Here is a 10,519-nt window from a genome sequence, read left to right on the forward strand (position 1 = left end):
TTAGAAACAACCACATGAGCCCAATCCCAGCTGCACCTGTTGCATTCCACAGCAGCAGATAACCATTGGTTACATTTTGTTCCTGAGGCCTCTCAGCTTCTCAGGAGGAAAAATCCTAAAGAAAGGATTTTTCATAAAAGATGTCTGCGACAGGAATCTGTTTCCTGGTGGAGGTTCCTCTGGAATTTCGATGGCAGTAGAAATCTCAGAGGGACCATCCTAGGAATTGTCATCTGGAGCTCTTCTGGGAGAGGAGAAACAAGATGAGGTGAGAGCAGAGATGCCAGCCAGCTCCTGCTGCAAAGGGCTGATTCTTTTTGAGGCAGCAATGACCTGCAGTTGACTCAGTGACTCCAAGTGAGAATCTCTGAATTCCATTACCCAGCTCATCTCTGGGAAATCAATGAATGCCTCCCCAGTGACACATAAATAGCTCAGCCCTTTAAACAAGTGTCAGGAAAGGGCCTTCATTTCCCCCGTGTGCCTCTTTATCGTTCATGTAAATGGGCAGAAAAATGCAGCCCTTGGAAGTTTCCAAAGGCTCGTTAATACAAAATGCAAGATGCACAGAGCTCCTTCCCAGGAAAAAAACCCCAACAAATCTTCTCTCTTTCTGTTCATGTGTGAGGGCTGTCATCAAAGAAGGGACGTGCCTGTTATTCTGAAAATATTCCCACCGAGTTTATGTCTTATTTCTGAGGCTGTGCCAGCTCATGGCCATGAGGTGCCCCTTACAGAGCTCTGTGGGTTGGTGTGGCCACAGCCAGAACCCCATTCCCACCCTTTTAGCAGGGCTGGATGTGCTCAGCTCAGTTCCAAACCCAGGTTTGTGGGGGGAAAAGGCTGCAGAGACCAGAGCCAGCCCCACAGCCCTGCAGAGCCAGGGAGGAAATGGGGCTGGGGCTTTGATGTGCCTCCACCTTCTGCCCCAAAACTGAACCTGCAGAGATGAAAGGCTGCTGCAAACTCCTCTGAAAGGAGCCCAGCACCAGAGATACTTTTTTGGGGTTCTCTGATATTCTTTCATTTATTCATTATTTATTAATGCTTAAATTTATCAATTATTAATGCTTAACTGCTGGGGAGGTGAGGGTGGGAAATGGAAGCCCTTGTGAGGCAATGGTGACACAGTGAATGGGTTTTATTTCCTTTTTTGCATTGGATTATTGGTTGTTTTAACACCAATTGTTTATTCATGTGTCTTGTTTTATTCACCAGGCAGTGTTGGCCTCATTAGCCATAAATACATTCATACCTGACCTTGCTTTGGTAACTCCCTACCTGGTTCTGTCTTTCTTTTACTGCACCTCCCCAAGCTTTGAGTAAAACAGCAACAAAAATAAAACAAAACCTGATTTCTAGCAGGTAGCTGTGGTGCATTTCAAGCTATTTTGGTTGATTAGGAGCTTGATTACAGTGGCTGATTGTTGGTGCATTTTACTGCAAGTTTTACCAAGCACAGCTGGCTCCATGGCCCTAAACATCATTTACATGCATGAAGCAGCCATGCAAGCCCTTGCTGAAAGTCCTTTTAGGATCAATCCTTGCATTATTTTGGCATTCTTGCCATGCAAAAACCTTACCGGGTGTGGGGTGGTTCTTCATGGCACCTGCTGTAGGAACATGAGAATTTTTGCCTAAAACATGGCCTCAAATCCACTCTGTGAGTGTCACACCAAACCTTAAATCCCCCCCAGCTTCACCTAAACAGCTTTGCAGCTCATAAAAACAGCCCTGAGCTGGGATTCCAAACAAAATCAGGATTGGGGTGAGGTTCCCACCAGGTGAGGCCTGTCCTGCTGCACCTGGGGACTTTCATAACCCTCAGAAATCCAGATGAACACATCCAAAAAGGAAATTTGCAGGGTGAGTGGTCTGGAAAAGGCTTTCTGTGAAAAGTTTCTGGTGACTTTAGGAAAATCTGCTTAAGAGATTTCATGGGAATATTCCTGCTTAATTCAGCAGAGCTCCTAAAGTGGGGAGATGATGCTTCTGGGCTAAGCTTGATTTTGTATCTGCAGTGGATTGGGGAGGGTTTGTAAGAGCTCTCCTGGAGCTGCAAATTTTGCACTCAACCTGATGTGGTCAAGAGATTTTTGAATTCTTGTGCCTATTTAAACTCCTGCAGATTGAGATTTGTCATGATGAAATTTGCATTATAATGTCAGATAATCTGTTGTGCACAAGGAATCGTGGGGGCTCTAAAGGTCATTTCTGCCATGGGCAGGGACAGCTTCCACCAGAGCTCATCCAGCCTGCTCTGGGATGGTCCCAGCAATCAAAGCCTCTGCAACCTCTGGGCAATCTGGTGCTCCAGCACCCTCATGCAAAGAAAAATTCTGGAACACTTCTGAGTTAGCTCCAACCCACCCCAGGACAGCCCTGTTGTGTTTGGATGTCCCATTTCCTGGTAAAAGCAGAAAATTGTCAGCATTAGGAGCAGAGAGATCCTATTTTTAGGTCCCTATGGAAAAATACATCATCCTTTTAAAATCTTCCTGAGCATCGCTCAAAGCTTAGGCACGGGTGGAAGGTTTGGGTTGGTTTTTCCTTCTGTGGTTTGCTCACATTGGATTGTGCTGTCCCTGCTGGGAGACACAGCTCAGAAAATGAGAGGGGTTTTCAGTCTGAACTCAAAGCCAGGCAAGATTAGGCCTTGTCTGCCTGATTTTTTTTCATTTCTGCATTTCAAGTGCCCAGTTATCTGTGGGTTTAGATAAAGATTTCCTGCAGCTCTTATCAGTGAGGGGCTAGCAGTGACAGGGAGCTCCTGCAGAGCACAAATATTGGTTTTGGGAGAGCACTTGGTGTTGTTGGGATCCTGTTGAACACTTCCCATTACAGCAGCTTCTCTTGAGAGGAGGAAACCTCTTGTCCTTTTCTAACACTTCTTAAGTGAAAGCCTCCAAAACCTTGACTGACTGCATGGCGTAAAATTGAGATGCTCAGCTGATTTCTGCTTGCTGTCTGAAGCCCCTGCCACCCTGTAATTTGAATTTTTTCTGCTGACAATTGTTCCTTTAGGCTCTTCTCTCTGCCTGAGCGCTGACCTGGTTAAATGTCTGCATGTCTGAGCACATCCAACCACTGAAAATTGGCAACAAATAGTAAAAAATAGTAAATTAATAGTAAAGAGATAGCAAAAGATGCTTAGCCAGTCTCCTTTCAGAAGATTATGTAAATTTTGCTCAGGTAAAAAGGTGTTTGAGCTTTGAAAGGTCTAATGACCCAAAATCTTTTGGTTTTTCTCCCTTGTCTGAGCCAGTGTTTTGACCAGAGTGCCATCAGATCTTTAATATAATTTTATTTGTGTTGGTGCCTAAATTCCAGCTGTTTTATGCAGTTTTCACTGGAAATACTTGAGTAAGTTTTCACTTTCAATATTAGAGAGGTTTCTTCCCTTCTCATAGTAAATATTCCAGTAGCTCCCCATAAAAAACCTGTGGCCTCTGCCCACCACAAACCAGCTATTTCCCACAGTAAATTGAATAATATCTTCAAAGACTGATGCAGAGTGAGCAAATTCTTAAACTAAATCCATCAATATCTAACAAGGAGATCCACATAAGGTGTGTTCAGGAATAACTTTTGAGATCTTTGGGATCCAAATTCTTAAATTAAATCCATCAATATCTAAAATGGAGATCCACATAATGTGTGTTCAGGAATAACTTTTGGGATCTTTAGGATCCAAATTCTTAAATTAAATCCATCAATATCTAAAATGGAGATCCACATAATGTGTGTTCAGGAATAACTTTTGGGATCTTTGGGATCCAAATTCTTTAACTAAACCTATCAATATCTAACAAGGAGATCCACATGTGTTCAGGAATAACTTTTGGGATCTTTGGGAGTTTCTCAAGTAGGACAAAGCCCTCCAGCAGCCCAGTCTGAGCTGTGGCAGCAAGAACAACAACTGCTGACCAAGAGATGAATTCACTGCAAAGTTTTCCCCAAAACTGTGTCTCTGACCTAGAAACAGCTCTGGCCTGATCAGTTGTTGCATTAAGTATCCAGTGGTTGTGAGGAAAATTATACACTGAACACCCCCTAACTATAGATTAGAGCAGTGTTGAAGCAGTTTTATTTCTGGAAATGTATAATCTTCTTACATCAACCTCAGGCCTTTGTGCAGACGATTATTTGCACTGAGTGGCGGGGCTGGGACAGGTCTGCAAGGAGAGAGTGCTGAGGGTGCTGCCTGCTCCCAAATTGCCTCCCCAGTTGCTTGGTAACAGATGCTGAGCCCCTGAGGGACTGGGAGCACCGGGATTGTGTGGCTGTGTCCTTGGGCAGCCTTTCTGGAGGCTTCCATAGTGAGGAAACCAAAGTCCTCTTCTCTTGAAATCAGATATTTTAGATATTCCTTATTATTCCAATATTAATATTAATATTTTATATATTCTTTAATATTTGGTTTCAGGGGATGCTGGTGCATGTGGAGTTTGTTCTCTTGATGCCTTGTACATCCATTCCCTGATGGAATAAGGAATGGTTTGGGAACCTTGTGCAGGCTGCCCTGGAACAGAGGCTGGACAGAGCTAAAGAATAAAGCAGGGATTTATTCAAAGGATCTCCTCAATGGATGCACCTTGGGCAGCACAAGAGCCCAGCCAGGGCTGACCCAAGATGAACCAAAATGGCCCCAAAATGCACAGCCAGGCACGGGGTCTCTCCCTTGGATCAGTTCTGCTCCATTTGCATCTTGCAGTTCATTGTCCCATTCCAGCTTTAGCCCCTGCAGTCCCATCCTTGTTTTTCTCTCTCCAGCCCACGGGGTTTGTGCTCCTGGGCTGAGATTTGGATCATTTGTCCTTGGTGCCCAGCTGGAGCAGGAATTGTTTTGTGTCCCTGCTCTGTGCACAGAGCTCAGCATCCCCTGATGTGAACCCAGACCCACACACTAAAGCAGCACAGAACCTGAAAATATAAAACCCAAAACCTGAGGCATCACTTTCTGGGCAGTTCTGAAGGCTGGGAAAGTGAACTTGGTGCCCCTTGTCCCTCAGCTCCTGAGCTCTGCCCTTGAGTCAGACAAAACAGGAGAATTCTGACTTTGGATGCTGATAGGTGATAAACCGTTCAAATTTATACAAAAAAAATGTTCACCAGGCTGTGGTTGAGCAATGGTCACCTCAGAAAACTGAGTAAATTTAGAGATCATAATCTTTGATGCCATTGATGCTCTTGGTTGGCTTAGATGAACTAGAAATTGTAGCACTTTTGGCCATATTAAAACCACCACGCGATCCATGGGAATGGGGCATCTTCCTGCATCAGTGCCTGAGCTGGAATCTGTGTCCCTGCAGCACACCTGGGTGGCTGAATCTCATCCAATACCCACTGAAGGCACAGGCCCACCTCAGTGTCTCCAGAGGGCACCAGGTCAGCTCTTCCCAATAATCCCCATTTACAGGAGGTAATGGAAACCTGGCTTTTAGCAGGAAGCTTTTCAGCTGAGGAAAATTCCTGGGTTTCTGGCACAGGAATGCAAAACTCTCTTTGGAAACTATTCCAGTAGGTAGCCATCTTCCCAAAATCCAGTATAATATAATTTAGATAATTTATTCATATTTATTTATATTTATTTATCCTTTATTTATAGATAAATCTATAATTTAGATTTCTAATTTAGATAATTTCTAATTTTAGATACATTTATAGTTTAGATTAGCAGAACAGCTGCTCACTGCCCAGGTGATAAAAGCTTTTCCCACTGCCCTGACTTTGCAGCAAAAGGCTGCAAGTTAAAGGCTGAGGTTTTGTGAAAAGGAGAAAGATGCCTCTGATCTCTGATCCTGTTATCACAGACTGAAATCACTCTGCAACACCACTCAGGTGAAAAAGGAGGGATGTGAGGAGCTTGAACTCTGAGCTGGGGAAAAAGAAACTCCAAGAGGTTTTCAGAGACATGAGTCCAGCCCTAAATCTCTGTTTATCAAATAAACCAACAGTGGATGTGGCAGCCCAAGAGCCATGTGAGCATTCTTGTCCCACCTGCAACTTGGATTTCCAAAGAAATCCCACCTGAGAGTGAGGAGATGAACAAACACATCTTTCCATGAGTCCATCAAAAAGCATTGGGAAGGATGGAGACCACGAGCTCGAGCAGAATGATGGCTCCAGGGAAAGCACACAGCCTTCCTCAGTGCATTTCTGTGATATTTACAGGGGCCTGTAGTGGCAGGGGAAGGGGGAATGGCTTCAGGCTGACAGGAAGTGGGTTTAGATTAAATATTTGGACAAAACTCTTCCCTGTGAGGGTGGGCAGGCCCTGGCACAGGAGCCCAGAGAAGCTGTGGCCGCCCCTGGATCCCTGGCAGTGCCCAAGGCCAATCTTTGGCAGTTTATTCTCCACCTTAAAACAACCTTTTTTCTCTAGACAGCTCCTGAGAAATTGCTTCTGGATCGTGGGCATGAAAAGTGGAACCCAAACAAGGTTTTGGCGAGAACACTGAATAAATTATTTTATAGCAATTCAAAGTTCAGATGAAACTCACACATGGTGTGACATATGACATCTTGTGGCCATTTTTGTATTGGCTAAATAAGGACCAATATTATTTCCCAAATTACCTCCAGCTGAGCAAAACACTTGAGTGTATTCTTAATTTTTAAGCCCACAAATAGATATATGGCCCTTCACTTTCTGTTCTTTATTGCTGTGTAAAATCCTCAGCTCCTTCCTCAGAGATTTTTATTTCTTACTTCTTCTAATCAGGCAAAACTCCCAATAATTCTGTAACACTCTTGAGGCATTATGCAGGTTATTTATAGCTGCCTTTAACAGAAATAACTTGGACAAATCCATCGTGCAGAGACTTCCAAGCAGCAGCAGCAGCAGCAGGGTGCAAAGTCCCCTTTGCTTCTTTGCTGTGAATCCACAACAGAAACTGGAAGGGCAAATCAGGTAATTTAGGACTTGAGAAGGATCCAGGCTGTGCTGGGGGATGGAATCATGGGATGGGGAAGGGTGGGGAAGACCTTGAGGGCTGAGTCCAGTCATGAATCCAGCACCACCACACTGTGGCCACATCCAGGGGTCTTTGGAAAATTCCCAGGGACTGTGATTCCACCACTGCCCTGGGCAGCTCCTTCCAATGTCTGACCACCCTTCCAGTGAAGGAATTTTTCCTGATTTCCAACCTCAACCTCCCCTGGTGTAACTTGAGGTCATTATTTTGTCCTGCCCCTTGATCCCTGAGAGAGGAGAACACCTTCTCCTTCTCCTTCTCCTTCTCCTTCTCCTTCTCCTTCTCCTTCTCCTTCTCCTTCTCCTTCTCCTTCTCCTTCTCCTTCTCCTTCTCCTTCTCCTTCTCCTTCTCCTTCTCCTTCTCCTTCTCCTTCTCCTTCTCCTTCTCCTTCTCCTTCACCTTCTCCTTCACCTTCCACTTTACAACATCCCCTCTTCGGGGAGCTGTGCAGAGCCACAAGGTCCCCCCTGAGCCTCCTTTGCTCCAGGCTCAGCCCCTTCCCAGCTCCCTCAGCCCCTTCCCAGCTCCATTCCCTGCCCTGGACCCCTCCAGGTCCCTCTTGTGAGGGGCCCCAGACTGACCCCAGGGTTTGGGGTGGTGCCTCAGCAGGGCCAGCTCAGGGGACAATCCCTGCCCTGCTCCTGTGGCCTCACCATTCCTGACCCAGCCCAGGTGCCCTTGGCCTCCTGCACATCTGGGCACATCTGGGCACCCCTGGGCACAGCTGGGTTCATGTCCAGCCGCTGTCCCCAGCAGCCCCAGGGCCTCTCCAAGTTCCTTATGCCCCAGATTTCAGCAGAACCAAGGGCAAGACCCTCCCAAAGATGCTCGTCCCATGGGTCCAGCCTGTGCAGATCCCTCTCTGAACAGTCAGATCTGCTGCTCCCTGCCTGAATTGAAACTCATATTTGTAAAATTTAGCCTGGTTTGGAATGAAAAGAGAAGGTTCACCCACGTACAATAACTTCAGAGGATGATGGATGCATTTAGCTGGAACAACCTACTCTAAAAATAGAGTTGTGGTTCTTTTCTTTTGGCACAAGAACAATGAGATGTGGGAAGAGAAGGAGCCTGAGAAACTCCACATGCACTGCTCCCAGCAGAGCTCAGAGGCAAGGCTGGAGAGTCACATCCTCCCAAATTCTCCAGCCAGGGGTTCATCTGAAAATATCTGAGAGCTGATTTATCTTCATCCTGAGGAAATGAATCTTGGGAGGTTTTGACACTCATTTCTCCTCGTGCCCTCAGGCATCTTTGTGCTTGTGCTCAAGTGAGAGAAGGGAACAGAGGGCTTGAGACAATGAATTACTGAAAGATTTCTGGAAATATGTGGCCAAGGAGAGAAGGGCCAACCTATGAAAGGTGCTGCATTTATAGGAATTAAATCTCTTTTCTCCCAGAGGGAAAAGCTGCACTGTCATATTTTGACAGAAGAAAATTGGCATGGAAGGAAGGTGTTGAAAACTTCCAGTCAGGGGGAAACTCTTGGAATCCTCTTGTGGTCTCAAAGTAGTCAAAGCTGGAAGAAGGCTTTTGGAAATCACAGCCCTAGGATTGCTATAATCTTTGTAATAGATCTTCTCTGACAATTTCCCACTGTTTGCAATATGTGAAGTGGTATTAGCAGGAGATTGGGAATATCTGTTTCTCTTTCCTTCTTCTTCTTCTTCTTCACATAAACAAATCACTTAGAGAAAAAACCAAAAAACTTTTCAGCATCTCCAGTCCCACATAAAAATGTGAAGTGAGCAATCAATATTTTAATCTGCTTCAGACTATTTTAAACTTCTCCCAATATCTTTGCCATTAATGCAATGGAAAATGGGATGAATTTCATACCATTGAAGGGGGCTGTGAAAAATGCCCCATCTGGCACTGAAACGTGGCTGTGGGTTTGCATTTTCAAGCACTTTGGTTTCCCCTGCCATGACCCTGGGGTGAGACCTGACTGAGCTTTGCTTGGGCTGCCTGATTTGGCCCCAGAGTCAGCGTGAGCTTCATGCTCAGAGCAAATTTAGACAACCCAGTAAGTCAAAGTTCCCTCGTGAAGAACTTACAAAACCTGAAGAATGCCTAAATTTTATGTAAAGCACAATTTGAATCTGAACTCAAGCCCACGTGAACATTAGAGCTCCTTTTGTACTTCTGTCACAACTAAAGGAAGGTGATGGTGCATTTTTTTTTTCCCACTGTTTGTTTGTTTGATTGTAAAAATAGTATTTTTTTAGGAAAAAGGCAGAAAGTGTTTGTGAGACATTTCACTAAAAATACAAACAAAACACTGTTGTGGGAGTTCTTGTGTCTGTGCTCTTCTCACTAAGAGACAAAGAAGCAGAGGAGGACCTGGGTTGCAAACTCCAGAGCAAAACTTGAGCTCCTCCAGAGGGATCTGATCCCTCCATCCTCTCTCTGCCCAAGGACAGCAGAGCCAGCCCTGCCTCCTGCATCCCTGTGCATTCTGCAAGCACTAAAGAGGGGCTGGAAGCTCAGAGCAGCTTTTCTCTCTCATCTCCATCAGCAGAGCCTCTCTTCTGTGTGCTCTCCATAAATTATGTGCATTTAAATATGGAATTTATCAGGTCTTTTATGTATTTTTTAATGCCATGACACCATTCAGCCACACATGCATGTGTGGAAGCACACGCACACACCCAATCACACCAAGAGCTCCTTTTACTTCCCAAATTTTTTTTAAACACAAAATCAAGCCTACATTTTAGTTCCCACTGTAATTATAATCAACGTCTTCTTCTAGGAAGATAAAAAGAGAAAAGTGGGAATCAGGAAAAGGGAAATGTTACAAGCCTTTTCATTAGGGTTTTATGTATTTAAAGAATTTACATTTTTAACCAGTGGCAAATTTATTTCATACTCCATAAGCTCTGAGGATCCTTTGGGATAAACAGCATGAAAGCTGTCATTTGAGAACAATCATCTATTTTCTGTTTATTGAAAGTTTGCTTTTTTTTGTGCCACGGTGTTTTGCGTGGAGCTGGAAATATTTGTTCAAAATGATAATTGTCAAAGCGCTCGTTCTGTTTGGGATTCACTTGTTAAAGAGAGCTGCCTCTGCCATGAAAATAGAGGGAATGGTGCCAGCTGATTTCTTTGGGATGAAGGTTGAAGCCTTCCCCAAAGCCACTTGAGGTCCCATTGCAGTTTCCTGGCAGCCAGAGCAGAGGCAGAGGGGAGAAGTTGAATTTGAGGAGAGGAGGCAGAAATCTGTGTGTGGAGAGCTCTGCAGAGCTTGATGGCTGAAATTCAGGCTTGGGGCCATGGATGGACAGGCATTTTCTGCTGGAACCCTGGCTGCTGCTGAGAATTTCAGCCTTTCTGTGCTGCCAGGCACTGACCCCCAGGAGAACACTGCACTGACCTGAGGCTGTGGAGCAGCTTCCAAAATGGAATGACAGAGCTGGGATTGTGGGAGTGGAGTTTGATCAGCAGTGTGTGATACCACAGGGTGGGAAACTCAGAGTTTAAGGTTTGGAATACAGTAATAGATAAAGAGCAAGATGGAGATTTTAGGGTGGAGGCTGCTC

The sequence above is a fragment of the Molothrus aeneus genome, chromosome 12 (genome assembly GCF_037042795.1).
Source record: "Molothrus aeneus isolate 106 chromosome 12, BPBGC_Maene_1.0, whole genome shotgun sequence".
In the NCBI taxonomy this organism is placed as follows: Eukaryota; Metazoa; Chordata; class Aves; order Passeriformes; family Icteridae; genus Molothrus; species Molothrus aeneus.